Source organism: Macrobrachium nipponense, chromosome 35 (assembly GCF_015104395.2).
Source record: "Macrobrachium nipponense isolate FS-2020 chromosome 35, ASM1510439v2, whole genome shotgun sequence".
NCBI lineage: Eukaryota > Metazoa > Arthropoda > Malacostraca > Decapoda > Palaemonidae > Macrobrachium > Macrobrachium nipponense.
In genome coordinates, this window is record NC_061096.1 from 29,177,317 (window position 1) to 29,201,557 (window position 24,241).

Below are 24,241 nucleotides of genomic sequence, written 5' to 3' on the forward strand. Positions count from 1 at the left end.
TCACAGGGCTCGGCCCGAGAGCATTCACGCCCCCGGCACTGAGTACACAATACATGAGGATCCACCTCAGGGAAGGAGCAGAAGGCCCCACACTTACGGCCCTCCACACCAGGGCAAACTCTGCGGCTGATGGGGGGGGGGGGGGGGGTGCAGCTCCAATTCACGGGAATCCATATTAATAATTGGGTCACTAAATACAAGTACACGTACTTACAGTATTTCACACACACAAAGCAAACCAAGGTTGGGGGAAAAACACAAAGCATACGACGAAGAAGCGGGCAGAGAGATATGCAGAACACGTCCATCCACCAACGCGGCTGAGAGCAAAGTGGATCTTCACCTCCCAGTCGCGCAAGCAGTTAACTACTGAACCCTTGTTTGAAGCTTACGACAGTTCCAGCTGCCGCAAGTTACATTCCTATTGTAAAGGACCAATGGTTTGTATTCGTATCGGAACAAATTTGGAGTTGTAAGTAAAAACTTCGAAAGCGTTTTGGGGTAGTGTGCACTGCGTTGGCCACACTTTTCATTACCCTCTGTTTAAATCTTAAAAATATGGCCTTAATTTCTAACTTTGGAGAAAATACTTACTTCGAAAGGAGAGTAGAGGTCTTGAGCTCCTGTTTATCACTACCAACAACTCATGACTGATGACCATCTCCGGAGTCAGGACACGTTAAAAAGGGATTTTGACGAAGGAAATGACAATTTGTCGAAAATTGCATTTTTCCTAACTATACAAACCTGAGGTCCTTTAACAATAGGAAGTAGCTAGCGGCAGCTGGAACGGTCGTAAGCTTCGAACAAGGGGAGAACGGTAGTTAACTGCTTGTCCGACAGTCGCGCGCCGCGCGACTGGGAGGTAAACAAATCACTTTTGCTTTTGGCCCATGCAAAATACGCAGAGTGAGGGGTGGCATGAGGAGGGACTATATGTAAAGGACCTCAGGTTTGTATAGTTAGGAAAAATGCAATTTTCGACAAATTGTCATTTGTTCCGATACGTAATACAAAAACCATCGGTCCTTTAACAATAGGAAGACTCACTTCTTGGTGGGAGGAATCTGAGTCTTTTGATGAACAGACTGGTGTTCGTCCATCCCTGGAATGCCTCCCTGGTCGTAAGAGCGCATGGAGGGATCCAAGCCTCTGTCCGATTGATCGGGGTGTGCACCGCAGGATCAATGGTCAGACCTCTGGGCCGAGTACTAAGAGAGAGGCAAGCGTATCTCTTCGTACCAGCAAGCAAGAACTTGTTCCTGTTTGCAAGAGGCAACATAAAGTATGGGTTGTCTCAAGCTGGCATCCACTTCCTCCCCCTTGTTGGAGGAAGTGGTGGATATACGCTCCTATCCCTAGTGAAAGGGATAGATGGGGGCTCTGTTGAGTAGCTCACCTGCATCTTGTCCTTATCCAGCAGGGTGACGACCGTGTCCCTCTAACCACAGGTAGAGGGGAAGAAAAAGATGGGAAAGAGGAGCCAGTCACACTCCATTCACCATCCATTCTTACGGTCACACTAGGACTCGATGCTGTTCAGCCCTGCGAGGGTCTGGGTTCGCTACACAACGTGTTGAGCAGCACCACGGGTCCCAAGAAAAAGATCCAAGGACCTGTGGGCAATATCCCGAAAGGTAGAAGAAGGGCATGTGGTCTGGTTGGACCAGACCCCTGCCTTCAGTACCTGCGCCAAGGAGAAGTTCTTGTGGACAAGGCAGCATCTCCTTCGCATCGAAGGCGGTGAAGTCCATTAGGGAGGGGATTGTGAACGACTCGAACCAATCGTCAGGGACGAAGGGTTCTGAGTCTTCGCTACGAAGTTCGGTACGAAATCGAGCGTCACGGATCCCATCCCCTGGGTGCCTGACTTCGCAGGAGAAGTCATGCAGTTCCTCAGAGGAAAAGAAGGAAATAGTCGCATGACCTATCCCTCTTCTCACTTCGGTGATGTCCAGTACCCATACTGGTCTGTCCGTTAGCAACGAAGTCTCTCGCATCCTCCTATCCCCATGCAGCGAAGTTCTCGGTAGTGGATAGGACACCGACACTCCATGGTGGGTGTCAATGGTATGGGTACTGTGACAAGCTATTAAAACGAAGTAATGGTTGCTGTGTAACAACCGAACTAAGTCAACAGCGTAATTCGTAACTGACTCGGGCGCTCTGACAGCTGCCGACTGACTGCGTTCGGTAGGAGGCTAAGTTGTCCAAACGCATCCGAGTAAGTCACGTGACCTTCGCCTTTTTAAAGGGTTATGCCGAGAGACCAAAACAAAATGATGTATTTGTTTGTCACCAATGCCGGACAGCGAGGTGATGATTCTCTTAAAGGCATGTACCCAACAGGCGAAAGTCAATTGCCTTCTAGAGACCGAGGTCCCTGAAAGGTAAAACATCTCATGTTTGTTGAATCTCAGCTAAGGAGAAACAACACTATGTACCGTTGAAGACGAAGGTAGATATTGAATGCAACCTACGTCTTCACATATGAATCGAGAGAAGGATCTCAAGATTCATAACCTGTGCTTACAAATGACTGAAAACGCTACCCGCTATTTCATTGCTGTCCGGTGAGAAGTCGTAGTTGCAATGAAAGCGGGGCGTTCTCGGTAATGAAAACACAGGTGAAAGCCGCCTGAAGAACTGCTTCTCATGGGCTGAACATTTGGGAGGTTAGAGCTGTCAGGTCGGAGAGTAGGCGATGTCTTCTGACACATCTTGTAATTCGGGTTGAACAATGAACAATTGTACACCTACGAATACGAGATATTTGAAGACAAACTCAGATGTCTGCAAAATCATTCGCATTATCGCAGTGCGATGCAGCGGGAGACTTGTACAGACTTCTGTTACCGTGCGGTAAACAGAAAAGATGAAAGAGTCCAAGAGATATCTCTGTTGAAAATTCTCGCAATGTCGAGGCGATGGAATCCAGCGTCACCGCAGTAGATGGTCCTTCATTATTGCGAGAATCCCCGTTAATCAGAGACCTAAGTCCATGATTGTTAGGCAGAGATACGGTTCGGTAGTCAATCAAGCAGGGGAGAGAGAGACATACATGACCGTGAATCTCGGAGGCCCAGCTGATACTGAGCTGCTATGAGGCAGTTCAATACGCAGTGGTTGAGCCTGCTGACTCGTCATCCTGAGTTGCCAGGTAATCCATTATTCCACGAAGGAATGCGTTCGGCTAGAACTACCGAGCATAAAAGATATGCTCGGGCAATTATATTTAGGCGAAACGAATTTCGGTAAATATAAAAGTTGAAATGGTGTTGTCGTGACAAAACCATAAGTATATAAAATTGAAACTGAAAACTCCTGGGAGGTTGCAGGCAACCCCGAGTTGCAGTTCAATTAGAATACTTCTCGTCTAAGTCGCAATCCGTAGAATAACTAGGATATGCGCCTACCCCTCGGACAAGTCAACTGCTTAGCAGAATCAGGTCGCGAGGTTAATATACGTAGTATATTTGTAGGATTCTGAACAACGATCTCCATCCTAAATTCTTTCCTTCAAGAAAACAAAATAAGGATTGGAGATCGACCACCTTCGTTCTCTATCAAAGAGAGTGAAGGAGAAGTCTTCCTCGAAGGAAAGCTTCAATGGTGAACCGAATACTAAGACGATAGTTCAAGCCAAACTGGATATTCCCGTCCGATCTCCTCTATTCCAGGTTGGTCGCCTACTGTGAGATAGTTCTTTCAGCAGCAGTCTTCTTCACAATGCTAGAAATTCCAGGAATTCGAGCATAGGCGAGGTTCCCGATTATCGTGTAACATATCGGGGATTCTCGTCTCGCTCCACTTTGGACCGTGGTCTCGCGTAAGTGTTTGAAGATCGTAAAAAACTCGAAACAACCTCTGAATGCGCTAGAAATTCCGTAGAATTCTAAGCAGTCTGCGAAAACCCCACCGAATTCGTCAAACGATATCGGCTGGTGGTCCTCTCGATTCCCGTAGAAATCGAGAATGGAGCAGGATTCCTCCTCAACGACCGGGGCTTACGTCAGGTAGGACCCGAAGGTCCCCCGGTAGCCCAGTACCCGAACGTGGGATCCTACAAAGAAATCTCTGTAGGATCCTTCCCCTTTCCCTCGTAGCCGTAAGGAGAGAGGGAATGGGGAAGGAATTGGATACTCGCTCGTTCCTTCCAGTGGAACTAGCAGTTGGAGAAGAGTAGGAGCAGCCATCGCCTTGCGGCGATGGCCTCTCAGAGTCTGGGAAAACGTATCGTCAGGAGAAAACGTTTTCCCGCGGAGGGTTACGAACTCTCACTGTAGGTAAGGGTCTGCCGCCACTGTGAACGTCGTCTGGGTGGGGCTGATCGACACCTGACAGGAGAGAGCCGATACCGTCCTCCGACTCATTCCAGTCCTCGTCGAGGTCGAAACCTCTCAGGAGGACCGAAGGAGTATTTAAATACGGTGTCCGAAGACACGTAGAAAACGCCGCTGTCGCAGTAGAGGAGGTGGAAGTAGCTTGATCGACCGGCCAGAACTGAGAGAGCCTTCTTGTCCGGAGACGAGACACTGGTTCGAGACAGAATCGGCAAGCTCCGATCGCGGCAGACCCACCGTCGGTTTGGGTTCCCTCTCGGGCCCCAAAAACGACTCGAGCAGAGACGTGGGCTCTGCTGGTGGGAGCGGCAATCCTTCCGCAGGGTCATTATGCTGACGAATCAGCTTAATGACTTCTGCAAATTCCTCTGTATCTCGGGAGTAACCGCGTCTTGCGGAGTAGGACGTCCAGTCCCTCCAACAAGAACAGATCCCTAGATACTCCTCCTTCAGAAGGAGGAAGAGCGGCAGACCCTGACGGTCGCCTCCAGCTAATTGCGCGTATGTCCTGGTCGGTCCTAGAACCGTGCCTGGTCCATACGGCGTCATAGCGGGGTCGCGAGCGGCGCACCTCTCGCGATCACTCATAGGTACCTCGCTCCTCCCGGCGTAGCCCGAGGAGGTTGAAGGTACAGGAGAGGCAGACCTGACGCTCCCCCCTAGCTCGCTGGCAGGACCAGCGTGCTTGGAGGGCTGCTGCTGATCGTCAACCGCGGCAGGGGGTGGCGATCGCAGCAGCATTGCCTAGCCTTGCCGCTAGCCTGAGGCGAGAGGCTTGGCTGAGAACGTCGACGCTGATCTCTAGCGTCAGGCGAGCTGTTGCTGGTTACCGTCTCCGCCCGGTCCCGATGGGAGCGGCGTCAGGTGACCTGCTAGGCTCGCTGTCACGGTGAGACCGGCGAGCGTCCTCTCGGCGCGTCGAGCCGCTGGGACCCAACCGTGGCTGGTACCGACGGCCGCGGGGACCCCTTCTTCGCCTCAACCCGTTATGGGAGAGGCAGACCTGACGCTCCCCCCTCGCTCGCTGGCAGGACCAGCGTGCGTGGAGGGCTGCTGCTGATCGTCAACCCGCGGTGACGGTCGAGCAGCAGGCCTAGCCTTACCGCTCGCCTGGGGCGATTGGCTCGGCTGAGAACGTCGAGACCGATCTCTAGCGTCAGGCGAGCTGCCGCTGGTCACCGTCTCCGCCCGGTCCCATCGGGAGCGGCGGACGGGTGACCTGCTAGGCTCTGTGTCGCGTCGAGACCGGCCAGCGTCCTCTCGGCGCGTCGAGTCGCTGGTACCAGCCGTGGCTGGTACCGGCGGCCGCGGGGACTCCTTCCTCGCCTCAACCCGTGGCTGATCAGCGACCGTCACGTTAGCCCGAGCAGCCAGTTGATCGCTGCGAGAGCGTCCACTGGCCTGGCGAGAGTCGTGTGCACGACTCTCGCCAGTCTTCTGCTCCGCGCCGCTGTCTTGACGGCGAGCGAGCTCGGGCGTCAAAACTTTGGCTGGACGGTCTTCTTGGAAGAGCGTCCACTCGGTGCTTCTCGCGAACGAGAAGCGGCCGAGACGGAACCTGGTTTAGCGGCAGACCCGCTAGCACCAGGTGAGGACGCACCAGCCGAGGCTGGTGCCCTCTGGTCCCCGTCGACTTCTTCTTTGCAGAAGAAGCGACGGGCCCCGTTCCCGAAGGAACAGGAGGACCAGCAGAAGAGCTCCCCAGCTCGCCTGAGCGAGCTGGGCCCTTAGAAGATCCCGAAGGAGTCTTCTTAGGGGGGAAGGAGGCAACCTTCTTCTTCTTCGGCTGTTTGGCCTTAGAAGTCGAAGGGGAAGGAGAGGCAGCGGACGACGAAGAAGACGACGACGACACCTTCTTCCTCTTCCTCTTCTTCTTCGCCAGGCTCCGCAGGACAGACGTCAGGTCTTCCATCCAGGAGGGAGCCGGGGCAGTTGCCGAAGCAACAGGGCCCGACTGCACCTGTCCGGAAAGACCTGAGACTGTGACAGCATCACCAACAGCAGGAACAACAGGAACAGGTCCAGGAACAGCAGGAACATCTGAAAGTGAATGAGCAGCAGGCACCTGATCTGAAAGGGAATGAGCGGCTGGGACCGCAACAGGTACGGCAGGCACGGCAGGAGGTACCACAGGAGAGACAGGCGTCCTGTCGGCAGCTACCGTCATCCTCGGCACTGGCGGCAGGTCCAGGGGGGTACTCTTTGGGCAGCGGCAGTCCGGGGTCGGCAATACAAAGAACCCAGGTGGCGGTGGCACCGTCCTGATTGGCACGGCAGGAATTGGTTCTGGATTGCAGCGTGGGTGTTACCGACATGACATGTGGTGTGTACACCAGGTGCGGTGACATCTCATATGCTGGTGTCGAGATTGTGGTTGTTGTAGTGGTTACCGTATCATGAGTGACCACTGCCGACCCCGCCAACCGCTGAATCAACCCCTGCAGTCCCAGCGACTCCCACACCTGTCCCAGGTCGTCCTCGCTGATGGCAAACCTGCGGAAGCAACAGTCGGGTTAATTAGAGGGGCTTCCTCGCGCCTGGGGGGAGAGAGACCCCACCCAGAGCGGACGGAAGACCCCGAGTACAACTGGACGTCCGTTACCAAAGGAGTCACTGGACTTCCGATGACTTCTTGTGTCCTCGTACAGCACCCACTGCGCCTCTGACGAATGCATACACGTTACACAGGGCTCGTTGCGGGAGCACTCTCGCCACCGACAACGAGTACAAACCTCGTGAGGATCTACATCTACATCCAAGGTCGTCTCCCACGGATGTAGCACCTGCGGTAACATAGATAGATTAGTAAGAGGGGTTCCCTCACGCACGGGGGGAAGACATGCCCCACCCCGAACGCAAGGAAGACCCCAAATACAAAATACAATGAAGAAGCTGAGCGGGGGGCAGGAAGGAAGACGAAGAATCGGCTACCAACTTCCTGGCAGACCTTCGCTTCCCCCACCCCCGCACAGCAGTGAAAAGTAATATGAAAATGAAAACAGAATACTGCCCTTGCGATTCACTTCATAGAACTTAAAGGAGAAAAGATCAATTCCCGGGTAAGAACGGAAACTTGATCCAATAATATGATGCTATCTATAAAATATATATGAAAATGAACAGAATACTGCACTTGCGATTTCATTTCACATAAAAATCGTAAGGATCAATTCCCGGGTAAGAACGAAAATTGATCCAGATTAAATTCATGCAATCAATAAATGAAAATGAAAAGAATATTGCAATTGCGAATCCACTTTCATTGCATTCTATTATACAAAATTAAAAGTTCGTGCCGAGCGCAATCACACTCTCGGTAACGAACGCACAGGGCAAAAATATAATGAAAAAAGTACTTACATTTTTCAATTACACCCTTTCGCCCAAATACATGACTCGGCGCGAGCGCGCCCGCCCTCGGCACCGAGACATAATTCAAGGGTTCATAATTAAAGTAATGAAAATGAAAAACAGTGTACTTACAGTTTCATTTTCAAGTCAAACAAACCATTAGTAGAAAACACAATATAAACAAAGCATACGACGATGAAGCGGGCAGAGAGCGATGACGCAACACGTCCTTCACACCGCGGCCGAAAGCAAAAGTGATTTGTTTACCTCCCAGTCGCGCGGCGCGCGACTGTCGGACAAGCAGTTAACTACCGTTCTCCCCTTGTTCGAAGCTTACGACCGTTCCAGCTGCCGCTAGCTACTTCCTATTGTTAAAGGACCGATGGTTTGTATTACGTATCGGAACAAAAATCTATTTCGGGCGTTAGTATTAATTTACCTTAGAAATGTGTGCTAAAGGGACATTTCACGTAGCGACACGGGCTGGGCCCAGAAAGTACCTTTTCGGAGGGTGGCCAAAACCGCGGTAGTTGGTGAGTTGGCCAGTCCACTTGGTTGTTTACCCTATATGGATAAGTTCTACCTTTTCTTACCAACATAGCTAGTTTAGCTAGCTGGGGTAAACAACCGCATGGACTGGCCAACATACCGACGGTCACAGCTGGACACCCTCCGAAAAAGTACTTATAAACGCGTCCTGACACCGGAGATGGTCATCAGTCGCGAGTTGTTGTTGGTGAGAGATGAGCTAAAAACCTCTACTCTCCTTTCGAAGTAAGTATTTTCTCCAAAGTTAGAAATTAAGGCCAAATTTAAAGCTTTAAACAGAGGGTAATGAAAAGGGTGGCCAACGCAGTGCAAACTTCATCAAAACGCTTTCGAAATTTTTACTTATGCTAAAATATTTTAGAAGATTGACGCCATCTCGATGTTTACGGAGTCGCTTGTGTCAATAAACTCCTCATTTCCTTTGATAAATCTGGACACCACTTGTACCCCATAGACGCTGGGGCACTTTCATCACAACAATCAGAAAACAGCCCTGGCCACGACGTTTTTAGGGAAACTACTGTTTTGGTAGAAGATGATGACGAAGCATGCACTAGATATTTAAATAAATAGTAAAACGTCAATATTGTACATATTTATGATGATTAATTCAAAAATATTCATTATTGAATAAGTAACTCGGTTCCTGACTCAAATTTAAGTAATTATTTTTCGGAATTAGAACGTTTTTTTAAGTCCTGTATTATGACGTCACGACATCTTGACTTTCGTACCTATTGTAAATGAATTGCTATAGTACTCAACTTTCTTACAGAACAGTTTACCAGTTATTCATGCAGATTATTATCAGCTATTCATGTAATTGTTATAATCGTAATGCGCATATATATCTTTATCATTTACTTTTTGGATAAATGAAGATGTTTTACTGCCGGATTACCGCCGTAGTGTGACGCAATCGCTTTTGCTCCCTGGGCCTCTGTCTGTTTTTACACCATAGGAAATTAATGGGGCTGAATTTGCAATGACCAGAAAGTCATTGAAAGAGGAAAGTTAGCATTGAGGAGCATATATTTTGATTGAGAAAAATACAAATTTATACAATAGCTAGCTTGTAAAAAATACTTGATTACAAAAAACTTGATTGACAACTAAGCAACATATCTACTATGGGTTTCAGAGACATGGCAAGCACATTTTTTGGCAATATTTCTGTAACGAACACTCGTATCAGAACGAGATTTTGCTATAGTGTATTACACCCAGTGCCGTAATTTATAAGGGTATCGTGAATCACTAATCGTAAAGAATAATGACACTTTTCCTTGTACCAAGAGACAAAAACTCCATTATGCAGAAATGGATACGAACAAAGGAGTAAAAAGCTCGCCTACCCTCTCCCCCCACCCCTGTCCTTCCTTCCTTCCTTCGCCTTCCCTTCTCTCTCTCTGTTGCCAATTGGTAGGTGTTCACCCTCCAAATTGGGTATGAGACTTACACAAAACGTGGAAATTGGTGAAATTAGGCTATGTATTGGAAGTATATACTATACATAAATATTAAAGCAATTTTATCATTATTGCATTACTATGACAACTAGAATTCATGGAAAACCATGTTGTTTTTTTTATAACTAATGAAATCGGCGTATGTGTGAAGCCTTCCACTAATGTTGGGCCAACGATGATTTTGCCATTCTTAGTGTTGCAAAACGAAGAAGTAGGTGGAGCTTTATAAGCGTGTTCGTATCCATTTCTGCATAATGGAGTTTTTGTCTCTTGGTACAGGGACAAGTGTCGTTATTCTTTACGATTAGTGATTCACGATACCCTTATAAATTACGGCACTGGGTGTAATGCACTATAGCAAAATCTCGTTCTGATACGAGTGTTCGTTACAGAAATAGGTATTGCCCAAAAACGTGCTTGCACTGTCTCTGAAACCCATAGTAGGTATGCTGCTTAGTTGTCAATCAAGTTTTTTGTAATCAAGTATTTTTTACAAGCTAGCTATTGTATAGGGTAAAAAACCGCATGGTACAGGGGTGGACCATGTACGATCAATGTGTACAACCCCCAAAAAAGCACATTAGAACGCGTCTGAAATCGGAGATGGCATCAGAGACGCGACTTGTTGTTGGTGAGAAACGGAGCTAAAGACCTCATTACTCCGGGTGCAGGACGCGTTATAATGTACTTTTCTTGGGGTTGTACACATTGATCGTACATGGTCCACCCTGTACCATGCGGTTTTTTACCCTAAATTTATATTTTTCTCAATCAAAACATATGCCCCTCAATGCTAACTTTCCTCTTTTAACGACTTTCTGGTCATTGCAAATTCGGCCCCATAATTTCTTATGGTGCGAAAACAGAGGCCCAGGGACCAAAAACGATTGCGTCACACTACAGCGATAATCTGGCAGTAAAACATCTTCATATATCCAAAAAGTAAATAATAAAGATATATATGCGCATTACGATTATACCAATTACATGAAGAGCTGATAATCTGCATGAATAACTGGTAAACTGTTCTGCAAGAAAGTTGAGTAAAGCAATTATTTACAATAGGTACGAAAGTCAAGATGTCGTGACGTCATAATACAGGACTTAAAAGAACTTTCTAATTCCAAAAAATAATTACTTAAATTTGAGTCAGAATCAAGTTACTTTTTCAATAACGAATATTTTCAAATTAATCATCATAAATATGTAAAATATTGATGTTTTACTATTTATTTAAAAAAATTATCGAAGTGCACTCTTCGTCGTCGTCTTCTACCAAAACAGTTGTTTACTAACAAACAAACCGGTTAGGGACCGTGTTCTGATTGTTGTGATGAAAGTGCCCCAGCGTCTGAGGGTACAAGTGGTGTGCGGATTTATCACAGGAAATGGTTAGTTTATTGACACAAGCGACTCCGCAGACATCAAGATGGCGTCAATCTTCAAAAATATTCAAGCATAAGTAAAAATTCCAAAAGCGATTTGGTGAGATTTGCACTGCGTTGGACACCCTTTTCACTACCCTCTGTTTATTGCTTTAAATTTGGCCTTAATTTCTAACTTTGGAGAAAATACTTACTTCGAAAGGAGAGTAGAGGTCTTTAGCTCCGTTTCTCACCAACAACAAGTCGTGACTGATGCCCATCTCCGATGTCAGGACGCGTTATAATGTACTTTTTTTTAGATTGTTCACGCTGATGGTACATGGTCCACTCTGTACCCTGCGGTTTTTTACCCTACAAAGGATACCTAGGCTACTTTAGGAAAGTTAAGCTTCATCATAGGTTAGGTGAAGTAACCGACTTTAAGAAAGGGAGCCTTGGGTAGTCTATCTAGGATTGCCTATCCTAATCTACCCTATAGCTAGCCTAAGTAGGCAATCAAGTAGGTAGCTGGGTTAAGATTAACCTTCTTAGGCCACAATATACTACATACCCGCTTCAGATTGTCTCTGGATGCAGGGTGGAAGAACTTTTTACACATGTAATTGTTGAAACCCTTCCCCATGGTTAGTGGTGTAAAAACGAGTCACCAAATCGTTATAATTGTTAAGCGATACACAATCACTATAAGGAAAACCACAATGTAAACAACAATGGCTGACGCTGGAATACTTCTTCGCTCCTTTCTGCATACAACGTTGAGTCACGCTTGTACTAAATGGTAGTAATAATAAATTCTGTGTTCAATCACGAAATTAAGCACCTACAGAACACAAGAAATGAGAATACACATGTTCATAATCATAATTTATGTATTTAGTTGCGAAATTAAGCACTTGTTTTAAGAATACACAATTTCAAACATTAAGTCCCGTAGAGATTAATCATGCATCAATACAATGTTTTCTGAATTTTGCTGTAAACGATTTTACATAATACCATATGCATTGATGCGTGCTAATAACTCAATAGTATTTAATTCACAGAATTCATAAAACTAATTAAATACTCCGCACAGCCATAAATGTCGTTACTTATATACAGCCTATTTTCTATTATGAGTCAAGTGGAAAGGAATGGACCCATAGCCATAGGGCATGGAAAACAGCCCAGTACAAAGAATGAAATTGAAAAGTAAAAAAATAGGCTATGACAGAAAATAAAAAAATAATATAAATATCAGCAAATAACACAAACAACAAAGTTAAGCATATAGCAAACAAGAAACCATAGCGGTATATATAGTCTCATGTCAACTTGCTCAAGAAAAATGCATCGGTGCCCCGTTAGAACTTCCAATGATTCAACCAAAGGATTAGGATTATACTTTCACTGCTTAGTAGTAACAGGAATAAATATTCCCAGAAGAAAAGGTACGACTGTTACAGCCAACTGTATATCTGTCAATGCTAATTGATGGATATAAAGTATAGATCTGAACACAGAGGGAGATCAAAATAATTTTGTACTATGTTAAATACTCTGTAGCATGCACAATCAGGTAATTGTACGATGGTTCCAGAGATGAATATCAAGACCAGCGATAAGAAATTCAATAGAATTTAAGTTAAGGCTATTGTTTAATGTATTGGATCTTTTTTATTATGAGATTTAAGACATGAAAACAGACGTTTTGGCTTTGACAGCAAATATTGAGAGGAAAAGAAAGCCTTACGTTAGCTACCCCTGAAGTGCTCTTGTCTGACGTTTTATGGAGTTTTCTTCACACACACACACACACACACACACACACACACAGAAGAGAGAGAGAGAGAGAGAGAGAGAGAGAGAGAGAGAGAGAGAAGAGAGAGAGAGAGAGAGAGAGAGATTATTTTTGATAAAAATAGTTATGATGGAAACTACTGTATATTTTCATTGTTCAATGTCTTCCTCTGCTTGGGCCATACTGTATTCATGATGATGGCTGGTTTGGATAGGGCCGGACTTGCCATCATGATAAATTGTTAAAGAAATAAGGGGTCTGATGTGGACCTAACACGGTCCAACTCCAGAATATTGCTGTGTCTGTATATTCATTATTTAATTTCCATATGTTACCCACATTCTATCACCTATAACTTGTCATTTGAGAAGGAAGACATTTAATTGTTTTTAGGAGTTTGTCATTTCTTACATATAATGCATGATCTTTATTCTATGATTTTGTGCAAATTAATTCAAATGAAAGTTTGTAATTGATAAATTATCGTATTTTTGTAAATAATGTCCGTATTTTTATAACGAATTTGCCATAAGCTGCCAAAAAGATTAAAAGAAAAAAAATACGATTCCTATGGCAAAGACTGGCAACTCCTCTAAACGTCATCATGTCACGATTGTCACTGAACAAACAACGTCACAAAAAGGTCTCTTTGAAGTAGGAAGGTATGTGGTATTACAATGAAGTTACCCGTATGGTAACGTATTGCGGACTTCAGTTATATATCGATAATGTGTTTTTCGGACTTAGTATTGCTGTTTCCCGCTCTTTGACGAATTGAATATTTCATGTGGAGAGTTAGCTAAGCTATCTACTAAGTACCTAGGTAACCACTAGCCTACTCAAGGTCCTTTAAATATACTCGGAGAGGTCGGCTCATCAGTGAGCTACGCGCATGTGGGCGGAGCTTTTGTGACGTCAATTTTCGGAGACGGTAGCCGAGGTTTGACCTGACTAGAAGTAGTCTTACTTGATCTCTGTCACGTTTATTAACTTCCAGCAGCCATGCCTTCGGTTTGTGCTGTATTTGGATGCCATAATAATAGCAAAAAGACCATTAATATGGGTATTCGATATTCTAGTTTCCCAAAGGAAGAAAAAACGAAGAAGAAATGTATGTTTGCAAACGCGCAGACGATGTTAACTGGATGCGTGCTCAATTTGTTGAGTCCATTTTAAAGCAGAGGACTATGCAGATAACATGAAGTACAGACTCCTGGGAATTGAAAAACCCAAAAATCAACGTGCACTGAAGGAAGAGGCTGTGCCATCCCTTTTTTTACCTAATGGTAAGTTACAAGTTGAGCAATTTGCCAAAAACCTGCATGATACATTTCTTCCCTTCGACTCTATTTTCCTAAAATATTTTACCGTCTGTGACACCTAGATTACGAAAAGTAAATTACATTAGACTATCAAATTAAAGTTCTCTGCCGTTCTCTTTAAGTAACCATTAAATATATAAAAAAATATTCAGTTTTTTGTTCTTTAAGTATAGGAATTGTTGTGATTTCATAAAATCTGAAATGCAACACACTTTTCAGGTAGCAGTGTATCTGAAAAGGAAGAGGATAGATGTGCACGAGCCATAAAGCAAGGACTCAATAATTTGCGGGTTTGGAAAGAATTCGGGATTGATCCCCTTAACCCTGAGAAAGTCTTTTTTAAAAACCCATGTGCTGACAGGAATGTCTTCATATTTGCTGACGCTCCTCATTTGATAAAGTTAATTAGAAATAATTTTCTGGACCACGGTTTTCTTATGGAAAATGGAAATAGTGTATCTGATGCCCGTTTCCGTGAAAAGCTAATGAAAACCGTATCAGTGTAAGAATTACATTATATATATAAACCAGTGACCTGGGGTCATGGCATTAGGAGGGTTCTACGTGACCAAAGCAGACCTAGATTACGCTATGCGCTGTCTGCAGTAGCCTGATCTAGCTCAAAGCTTTGTCAACATTTTTATGTTATGATAACTTTGCACAACAACTTCCAATGGGAAGCGGTTGAACCTGTTAACCTACGCCGGAAACTTGTAACTCCGAGCCGGCAGACTACGTATGTGTTTTTATATGAATTGCTGAGATAGCTAATGTTCCGCTATCGACGCGATGCTTTAGAATGGCAGTTCCACGCCAACTATCAAGCATATCGGTCGTCGACCGAGCTGCATCTCCTAGTATGGAGTTACAGAATAAAGTTGTTAACTTGTTCAACTAGCCTGTTTGAATCATCTCCTCTAGTCAAGAAAGAACCTCTCTACTAAGACATCCAAGGGAGATGAGAGGAACCAAACATTACTTACGAATGACAGTCGTAAGGAAAGAACAAAAAGTCTATCGCCAAGCGATAAGACATAAGAAGTGGTGGCAGCGGTGGGATACTTTCTTGTTCCATCGGAATCTGATGAAATCCTTTTAGTAAGTCTAGGCTTGTGAAATATTTATTCTGGCCTAGTAAAGATAGGATATCATCGGTACATGGTACTGGGAATCTGTCAGGGATTGTTTCTTCATTTAAACGACGAAAATCTACGCATATCCGCCAGGTTCGATCTTTTTTTCGGTACTACTATTAACGGAAAATTATAAGGGTTGTTTGATTTCCTAATGGACTCCTTCTTTTAACATTTTACCTACTTCCTCTGTTATCTCATTCTGAAATTTCATAGGAAGTCGGTACGAAGGTACATAGATTACTTTCTGTTTGTCCTTGAGCCTTATTTGATGCTCGATGACATCCGTTTTTCCTAAGGTTCCATCCGTAGTGGAAAAAACATCATGATATTTAGTTAACAGATTCAAAAAATTTCTGCTGAGTTTATTCTTCTTGAATATCTTTATTGATTTTGTTCTTTATAGATTGCAAAAGGGTTTCATCCGCGACTGATTGAGCGTGATTTATCTCAGCTACGGTAAGAAATGCGATGTTTATAAACTTCGGCATCCAAGATATGTTGATTTTTGTGGATTACTAAAAGTGGGTTATTCAAATGATTACAGACTTCGATATTACATTGCTGTTGTGAGCCGACTGTATAAACGGCTTGTGTGACGGATAATCCGTGTGTTTTCAGAGTTTCGGAAAGGATTAATGTTTCAGATCCTGGCAAGGTTCTTTTTACACGCACTAATATATTTGAAGTTACGTTAGGCTCGAGAGTTTGCGTGCAAGCTGATATTACGGGTGAGCGAGAGTTCTGTTGGGTTGCCTGTATTATTCTTGGTTCATGAGACAGGTGATTGGTTCCGTAATGTAAGTGACAACTCTGTCTGTCTCTTTATTATCTAAAACAGATTTTAGGGTATTAGAAGACCTATAGAATTTCCCTTTGATATACACGCCGTGTTTTGCAGGTGCTAAGATAATATTTTGAGTGCCCATAGACGGGTATCCGATAATTACTGCGGGATACATATTAATGTTTTGTACAACGACAAAGGTATCAGCAAACGTGCGCTTACCGACCTTGTACTGTACATGAGTTACGCCCACAACATTTAATTCATTATTCCCAATGCCTGAGAGCCTTATTCCGGACTTTTCTATAGGGAAATTTGAAAAGAGTAAATGATGAGTCCTTAAATCCATTATATTACGTGGACTACCAGAATCAAAGAACAAAGTGAATGACTTATGGTCCAAATTTACTGCATGTAAGGTTGGTCGCAACTCGTTTTGACTAATAATTGCATGAATTTGTTGCAAATCTACGGGAACCTGCACAGATTTTTTTGATTCGGCCGTGTGTTTCATAGGAAAATCAATTGTCTCACAATGATCTGATAAATGAGTTAAAACTGATTATTTGATACAAAAGATGTTGATATTGATGACCCAACATCGCCCATGCCCTATCTTCGTAGCAGCCGATGGTTGTACGGGGACATCTACAAACTATACCGTCAGAGGGGTCAACACGATAATACGTGAGAAGGCGTATTTCGCGAACTACACGTGGGCTACAACAATCATCCCATCACTACCTCTCCCATACAACGCGCGAGTAGCTCATCGTTTGACGCAACTGGCTGAGATGACCCACTCGTCATCGCTTATGCAGTGGAGAAAATCTTGATTGCGTTAAACGGAAATCCGAAGGAAAAAGAATACCTAAAGTATAAGCAGCAGAATTATATCCTACAGGAAATATCCTGTGTAGATCCGTGACGAGGAAAACCCGCAACACACCGCAGTTGAATAACAACCAGGTGGTGGTGCCTATCTCACTCATACCCACTGTCTTAAAGTGGTTGCATGAAAATCCACTGCACGGACACCCGGGTTATACCTTGATGTCACAGAAAGCCAAATCCTTATTTTATTGGCATACGATGCTTAGAGATATAAAAAAGCACATAGCAAATTGTCGCACTTGTCAAGAATACAAAGGGCACACGAAGACACCTGTCGCCTAGGGGCTTACCCCGTGCCAAATCAACCCTTTGAAAGAGTACATTTAGATTTATTAACAGGATTTTACGAGTCAGACAGAGGAAATAAGCACCTCCTAGTAATTATAGACGCTTTGACTCGATATACAGAACTTATGGCGCTTAAAACAAAAAACCGCGGTCGAGTGCGCTAGGAAGTTTTACGAGTGCTACATTTATAAACATGGAATTCCACACATCATTATCTCAGACTCGGGCGGGAGTTCAATAATCATTTCCTTAACTCCTTGTGCGAATTCCTTAGTATAAGAAAATCAATACCATGATCTATCACCCAGAGTCTAATGGGCTAGTGGGAAAGGGCAAATCGTAAGGTTTTAAACATTTTAAGGGTCACCTTAGGGGGGGCAGATCCCAACTGGGACATCGCATACCTGCGGTACTAAGCACACTTAATCACTCGTATCATGTGTCTATTAAAATGACACCGCACGAGGCACTGTACGGTATACCCGGCCCGAACGCCTTTCCACATCTTAAAGCCTACAACTAATTTATCAAATCCTCTAAAGGATGTTATGGATGCAAGCATAAGTCGATATATATAATTCGTAAGAATTTAGAAGAAGCACAGATCATAATGAAAAAAAAATCATGATAAAATAGCTAAGCCAACTAGAACATATGCCGTGGGCGATCAGGTATACATACAAGTATACGTACGTAAAGGTTTAAACTATAAACTGACACCTAAGTTTGAAGGCCCGTTTAACATTTTAGAAAAATTTAACGGCCAATAGAGTTAGGGTTCAAATGTATCCAAACCCACTGATGTGAGAATAGTCCCATTGGCACATATCAGAATCTAAAGAAGGGTAGATGGAGTGAGGGAAAAAATGGTTGTATTTATGAAACTTGTATAATAATTTATATATATATCTATTAATCATATTGTATGTAAACCTATTCTTTTACGCGAGTTATTACATCTGTTTTACTCATTGCAGGTTTTCAAAAATGAATCTGTTATTGTTAGGAGTGATATTGTGTATTCAGACATCTTTGTTGTATGGAAAGAGCGCTAGGACTAAAGACATAGAATTTAATCATGGCTCGATTATCGAGAGAATCGATGATGTATTCATCGTGCAAGTAATATTGTTATCGAGGTAGATATGCATGCTATTTCTTACCTGAAGATGACGTCCTTAACTTAAAGAATGACCTGATGAGGTTTGTATTCCCTTAAGGAAATTGCATGAACGTAATTTTCATGCTAACTCAGAGATTTCACTAGCTCAAACACTAAGCGTCGCGGAAATGTTGTCTTATGACATACAAAATAAAACCGCGGAGGCAGAAGAACTCGCTCGTGACCTGTGATGTGGTCTGTGAGGCACAATACTCTTGAACGCCGCAACCCGCTTATTCTAGCTGGACTAAACATCTTAGGATCAGTTGCGAATCTAGGCTTAGGAATCTCAAATCGCCTCAAGATAAATAATCAAAATAAAAGAATTGAGTTTTTGCAACACAAAACGGAACTGGCTTATCAGAACTTCGCAGCCAGTTATCTTCGATCAATCAAATAATGAATATCGTTAATGAACATTCAAATAATATCGATCAGGTCATGGAAGTTCAACATTTGCTGGCTACTTTAGCTTACTATAGTTCGAAAATAGATCATATCCGTGTGAAAATATCACATTTTATTGAAAGTCAAAAGATTACGTAGGAAGCAATTTACGTTAGCAACAAGGGTGTGTTATCTCTCACCTCATGCCTATTAAAGATCTGACGTTAACTTTGGAAAACGGACGGGAGAAGCTGGGGTATATTCCTTTATTGGATGCCCATAAAGTAGAATTCTATTATAGCCTAATATCAGTCAGCGTAGAAAATTATAGAATTATGATCACAATTCCTTTTGATTCTTCCGATGCTTGGCAATCATACAAAATAGCACCGTTTCCTACTTTTATGACGAATAACTCAAATCCAGTAATATCCAATTTGTTCATGAAACTTACCGACAGATATATATATAGCTGTATTTCTGACGTCCGACAGAATTTCAAAATTCGCGGCACACGTAGTGGGGCGGTCAGGTGGTAGTACCCATTCCCGCCGCTGGGCGGCGGATATCAGGAACCATTCCCATTTTCTATTCATATTTTTTCTGTCGCCGGTGCTGCAAACATCTGTTTACAGTACCTCCGTCTAGGATTTTTTCATTATCTCGCTTAATATTATCTGGATTGACTTTTGGTATCGACTTCTGGATTGTTGGATTGGCACGCGGAATAGTGGATTGGTTTTTGATTTTGGATTGGCTTTTCTAGATTCAGTATGTCTGGATCAAGTTCGGGAAGTTACAGAGTGTGTGTGAGGAGTGAATGTAAGGTGAGGCTTCTTAAACCTTCAGTTGATCCTCACACAGTTTGTATGGATTGCAGGGGGCATGTTTGCGTGGTTGATGATCGGTGCAATGAATGTAAGGATTTGGATGATGATAAATGGAGGATGTATGAGACCTATCGGCGTAAATTAGAGCGCGATAGAGTCAGGAGGTCTTCCTCTAAGGGCAGCTCTACTAAAGGTAAGGATAGTAACATTTCTCCTCCTCTAACACCAGTAGATTTTGCCCAACCTAATCCTGTTTTGTTGCCTTCGGGCCCCAGTGCTGTGTCTGGAGAAGGTTAACACCCTTTCTCTGATTCTAGAGTCATTCGTGCTCTCGAATCTAAAGTTTTGGCCCTAGAAACCGGCCCAGTGAAAGTTGTGTCAGTGCCCTAGTGTTGTGGAGGGGGGCGTCAGATCGGCCCATAATTGCCTCTAGGCCTAGACCTCTATCGGACTCCCAGGACTCAGGGAGTGGGTATGTCGAAAGCCGCAAGAGGGGTTACGGGGGCTCCCCCACCGATTCTGCGTCCCTTCGGCAGGGCCTTGTTTGCTAAATCCCAGGCTGCCAAGGAGCGCGCACGAGCGCGTATCCTGAAAGATTGCTTTTCGTCCTCCGAAGCGTCCTCCCCACGCAAGGGGGTGGAGCGCTCGGAGAGACTCGCGTCCGTTGAAAAGGACTTTTCGCTTTGAGGACGCTTCACGTCCTAGTGTCTCCTCTTTCGTCAGAGGACGCTTATGACGCCTTTCCTCCTCAGAAGAGAGGAAGGCGTTCTACGATGAGGACGTTAGTTTCCACGCACAGGCGTGTTCACATGAGAGGCAGATAGCTGTACTGCTTAGAAGGAAGGAGGCGTCCCCCTCGCCCCTCGCCTTCTCGCAGTCTCAGTCCTGCCCCTTCTTTTGCTCCTTCGTCACCTACGAAGGATATCCTTGTGTCCCTTCAGGACCAGATTACGTCGCTGATGGCTCAGAGGACTTGCCCAGCAGCAGTTCGAGTCTAGGAGTAGGAAGGACGTTCGGCTGCCCGTCAAGAGGACGAAGCGGCCTCATTCTCTCTCAGCTCGCTCGTCTCTCTCTCCGCCTCCGGATCGTCAACGTTCTCGCTCTCCTAGCAGATCTTTTACTCTCTCAGGAGAGGACGCTCGTCAAGACGCTCGGCGTTCGAAGCAGGACGCTTTGCGCTCTCGGCAAGTAGCGGTTGAGGACGCTCGGCAGGACGCTCGGCGTTCTAGACAGGACGCTTTGAGCTCTCTTCAAGACTCTTTTAAGGACGCTCGGCAGGACGCTCGGCGTTCGAAGCAGGACGTTCTGGGTCATAGAAGGACGCTTTTGAGGACGCTCCGCAGGACGCTCGCCGTGTGAAGCAGGACGCTTTTCGAGCGAAGCAGGACGCTTTGGAGCCTGCAAAGCAGGACGCTCGCTCTTCTAAGCAGGACGCTTTTGGCGCTGCTCTTCAGGAAGCTCGCTCTTCCTTTCGAAGGGGAGCTTCGGTTAAGACAGTTAACTTGGCTTCTAAGGATGCTTCTCTTTCGGAAGATGTCCGTGCATCTAAAGAGCAACGTACGGCTGCTTCCGTACCTGTAGTGGATACTTCCAACCAACGGAAGTCTTTATTCAGGATTGAGCCTAAGGGACGTTACTCCCTCTCCTGATAGGCGTTCTCCAGTTCCTCTTAGGGAGGAAGGGGAGCATAGTAGTCCAGGGAGTTCCGTAGAGGAAGAACAGCCGGTAGCTTCAGCTGTCTCGGACTACAAGGTTCTTGTTAGGCTGTTACGTTCAGCATTCGGAGACAAGTTCCAGCCTACAGCCCCTAGGTCTCCTCCCTCACAACTTTCGTCGTCCAAGACCGTAAAGACCCCTGAATTCGTCGAAATGAAAACGTCTCTGTCGACCAAGAGGGCGTTTAAGAAACTCCAAGACTTTATGTCCAGAAGGAAGGATCAGGGCAAGACCACTTTCGCCCATCCACCCTCTAGACTCGCAGGGAAAGGAGGAGTTTGGTATGAGACCAAGGAGGATGTCGGGATAAAGGTCCCTTCGTCCGCGTTGGGTGACTTCTCCAGTTTAGTGGCGCCCAGAGGAGGTCTCTCTTAGCGTCGGCTAAGGTGACCTGGACTCCAGTTGAGACTGACCACCACTTGAAGGGTCTTCTTCGTACCCTTAATGTTTTTAATTTCCTAGACTGGTGTCTGGGAGTTTTGGACCGTCAGTCTAGAAGTCCTGATTCTCTCAGTCTGGGGGAGCTGTCCAGCGTGTTGTCATGTATGGACAGGCCGTCAGGGATGGTTCGGAGGAGCTAGTTTTCGAATTTTGGAACTGCTTTCCTAAAGAAAAGAGCATTGCTGTGCAATTTTACGGCTAAGTCGGTATCTCCCGCTCAGAAAGCGGATTTGCTCTTTGCGCCTCTTTCGGACCATCTCTTCCCCCAGGCTATGGTAAAGGATCTTGCACAGAGTTTGCAAGAGAAGGCGACCAGGACCTCTTGGTTCAATCTTCAAGACGTCCAGCGGTTCCTTCCACGTCAACTTTCAGCAAACCCCGAAGAAAGTCAAACCCTTTCGCGGGGCACCCCCCTCGAGAGCAGCTCCCCGAGGGAGAGGTTTTTCAAGAGGAAGAGCTTCATTCAAACCGAAAACCAGCAAGTGAAGATCTCGTCCTTCAGACACCAGTCGGGGCCAGACTGGAATTCTTTGCGGAGTCTTGGAGGCAGAGAGGAGCGCCGACCCCTTGGACCCTCAAGATAGTAGAACGGGGTACAAGATCCCTTTTCTTCATCCTCCTCCTTTGACTTCGACTCCCAGAGACCTCTCTCCATCCTATCAGGGAGAGAAGAAAAAGGGTTCTTTTCGATCTCTTAGACCAGATGGTCGAAAAAAAGAGCGGTGGAACAAGTCCTGGACCTAGAGTCACCGGGCTTCTACAACAGGATTTTCCTTGTGCCAAAGCAGTCATCAGGTTGGCGCCCACCGGTCCTGGATCGTTGAGACAGGCTAAATCTTTTTGTAGAAAGATAAAGTTCAGAATGGAGACGCCTCAGTCGGTGCTGGGAGCATTGAGACCTGGCGACTGGATGGTGTCTCTAGACCTGCAGGACGCATACTTCCACGTCCCAGTCCACCCTCTGTCAAGGAAGTACCTGAGATTCGTCTTGGACAACAGGGTTTGGCAGTTCAGAGCCCTTTGTTTCGGTCTCAGCACGGCCCCAATGGTTTTCACAATGATTATGAGAAATGTAGCGAAGTGGCTCCATTCGTCAGGAATCAGGATATCCCTCTACCTCGACGATTGGCTGATCAGAGCGTCGTCGAGGACAGAAGTGTCTGAAGGACCTTCAGTTTACGCTAGCCCTAGCAAAGTCTCTGGTCTGTTGGTCAACACCGAAAAGTCGCATCTGACCCTCCCGACACAGTCCATCGTGTATCTGGAGATTCAGATGGATTCAGTGGCTTTTCGGGCGTTTCCATCCCAGGAACGTCAGCGACTGGGGTTAGAGAAAGTCGCAGCCTTCCTAGAGAGAGAAGCTTGTTCGGTGAGGGAGTGGATGAGTCTGCTGGGCACCTTTATTTCCTCACTAGAAAAGTTTGTCTCGCTGAGCAAGACTGCCCTCAGGCCTCTTCAATTCTTCCTTGCGAAGAATGGACGTCGAAAGGGGACCTGAATGCGATCCTAAGGAATCTCCAACGATTGTAAGAGTTCACTCAAGATGGTGGCTCGACCCTCAGAAGTTACGAGAGGGCCTCTCCTTAAATCTTCTGAGCCCCGACCTAGTGTTGTTCTCAGACGCTTCCACTTCCGGTTGGGAGCAACACTAGGGGGGGAAGAAGTGTCAGGCTCCTGGAGAGGGGAACAGGTAGCCTGGCACATCAATGTAAAGGAACTGGCAGCGATATTCCTGTCGCTTTGCAGTTCTTCGAAGAGAAACTGTCAAGCAAGGTTGTTCAAGTCAACTCGGACAGTACCACAGCCCTTGCGTATCTAAAGAATCAGGGAGGGACTCGCTCCAGATCCCTTTTTCTCCTGGCGAAGGAAGTTCTACTATGGGCAGACGCAAGGCACATCAAGATCCTGACAAGATTCGTGGCAGGGGTTCAGAATGTCAGGGCGGACCTTCTCAGCCGCTGGAATCAGCTTCTGCCAACAGAATGGACCTTGCACCAGGAAGTCTGTCAAAAGTTATGGAAATTGTGGGGACGTTCCTCTAGTAGACCTGTTCGCTACATCGAGGACGAAGAGACTTCCTCTGTATTGCTCCCCGGTTATGGACCCGGGGGCAATTGCAGTGGACGCGTTGCTCTGGAACTGGACAGACCTGGATCTTTACGCCTTTCCCCCATTCAAGATCATGGGGGACGTTAATGAGAAAGTTCGCAGCGTCAGAAGGGACAAGGTTGACTCTGATTGCCCCAATGTGGCAGCAAGAGAGTGGTTCACAGAGGTCATGACGTTCCTTGTGGACTTCCCAAGAACGTTGCCCTGGAGGAGAGATCTACTCAGACAGCCTCACTTCAAAAAGGTTTCACCAAAAACCTCTCCGCTCTGGCCCGGACTGCGTTCAGACTATCGA

At 45.5% G+C, this 24,241-nt stretch overlaps 1 pseudogene; it reads right to left on the bottom strand.

The window, feature by feature from the left end:
* The window catches only part of LOC135208539 (corepressor interacting with RBPJ 1-like), a 31,099-nt pseudogene extending 19,239 nt beyond the window's left edge, over window positions 1-11,860 (bottom strand).
* Between the last annotated feature and the right edge of the window lie 12,381 nt (window positions 11,861-24,241).